This window comes from Austrofundulus limnaeus, unplaced genomic scaffold (assembly GCF_001266775.1).
Source record: "Austrofundulus limnaeus strain Quisiro unplaced genomic scaffold, Austrofundulus_limnaeus-1.0 Scaffold490, whole genome shotgun sequence".
Classification (NCBI taxonomy): Eukaryota; Metazoa; Chordata; class Actinopteri; order Cyprinodontiformes; family Rivulidae; genus Austrofundulus; species Austrofundulus limnaeus.
In genome coordinates, this window is record NW_013952892.1 from 18,251 (window position 1) to 20,083 (window position 1,833).

The 1,833-nt window shown below is 33.1% G+C and overlaps 1 protein-coding gene across 1 annotated transcript in view; it reads right to left on the reverse strand.

Annotated features, from left to right (window-relative positions):
• The window catches only part of zbtb22a (zinc finger and BTB domain containing 22a), a gene marked incomplete in the record, with an annotated part of 5,351 nt that extends 4,647 nt beyond the window's left edge, over positions 1-704 (reverse strand). The window contains 1 exon segment of the mRNA XM_014025660.1: positions 536-704.
• Between the last annotated feature and the right edge of the window lie 1,129 nt (positions 705-1,833).

Consider the following 1,833-nt stretch of genomic DNA (forward strand, 5'->3'; position numbering starts at 1 on the left):
ACTCCTTTTTTCTAGATTAAAAAAATAACTATTCATGAAATTGTTTTTTTTTTTTTATTTTAACCAAAGAATTTTCTAATGTCACATGTCTGCTTCTATTTGTGAGTAAATCCAAACCCAGGACAGGACGTCCCAGCACCTGAAGGTCAGACTGTGCAGTGCCCAGATCCAGTCGGACTCTATAAATCCAGAACCTGAACCTGAATGAAACCCTAAACCAGCATCTAGATCTGGGACTGGAACCAGTTTTTGTAAACTAATAAAAACCCGGTGTAACTTCTGACGTAAACAAACAGCTGAGTTAAAAAGTGTCTGAATCCTGACAACAATAAACTGTTTTATCTGTAAATAAGTCACAAATGATCCAAACAGACAGAAACGAGCCGTTAACACGACCTGTTGTGTAAAAAAAACCAGGTAAACTCTTCTTTACTATTTGTTACCACTTCCTGTTTCTTGCTAACGCGCTAGCCGCTAGCAGTTAGCTTCCGCTAATATCAATTAACTTAGTTATTGGCAGTTTTTTAAACTTTACCTTCTTTGTTTCGACCTTTTTCCGGTTCTATGAGACGTCACTGAATCTCCTCATCACATCATCGTAACCCGTGAAGTCCAGATGTGAAGTATTTCCTCCTGCTTCTGTTTAAATCACCGACATTTGTTTAAGTCAGGCTGGTAAAGCTGCTGCTGCGTTCGAGTGCCCCGGAAGTAAAAAACACGTCTCAAAATCACGTCATGTTTATTTTAAGGAACAAAAAGAAAAACTTTTTTTTTGATCTACTGTTTGTCTTTTAACAGTACATATATATCAAGTTATATAAAGTAATATAAATGAGAAAATAAACGAAGTAAAATGAAACTTCTTTGTTTGATGTTGTGTTGTAGTAACCGTACAAAGATAGCCTACGTTAACTGTGAGAAATGTTTTTACTTTTAATAACGACTCCATTTGAAGTTGGGTCTGAAAAACCATATTAGAGTTATTAATAAGGAGATTTGATTACTTTAGTCTTTTATTTTATTTTTAACAAATAGGTAAACATAAACACAAAATGTAACGTTGAGATTTCCCAGCTGTCCTGAACGCAGCATGATCTCAGTTATTTCCCTGCAGGTCCAGTTGGTGCTGAAGCTGCAGCATCATCATCCTCACAAACTGCATGAGTGTTTTTWCTGAGTCAGTGAACACATTAAAGATGAAATCACATCTAAAAAAACAAAAATATTATGTAAAACACATTATGCAAGTCATGAAACCTTCAGGTGTCTCCTTAAAAATTATAATTATAAAAATTATAAAATAAACAACTGTTTTTGACACATTTGACCACTTTTAACTGATCAAATTTAACACAAAAATACACAGTGTGTAAAGGTTCTTTAACAGGTTCTGTGTTTGTGATTTATTTATCCACAATTAATAAATATTTCCTTTTTACTTTTATATTTATTCACTATTTTGAGCTTCTGTCAGTTCAAACCTCACAATAATTAAAAAATACAGATTTAAACTGTTTTTCTTCATGTATTTATGTACTTTCTGAGGCCTATTTTATAGTATTTGTACCTAATGCTAATTCTACTCATGCTAACGCTAATACTAGAACTAATAATGCTATGCTAATATTTTTACTTTAATACTTTTAGCTTGTGGCCAAAATTTTGCTACTTTAAACTCTTAGCTGGTGTTTTACTTTCAGTTAGCACCCTGCTCTACTTAGCTTTTAGCATTTAGCTTCGCTTTATTAGCTTAGTTTCAGCTTCTTCAGCAGATTTTAGCAAACATTCAACACTGTGTTTTAACAGAGCCTGTAAATTATCTGTTTATTATTA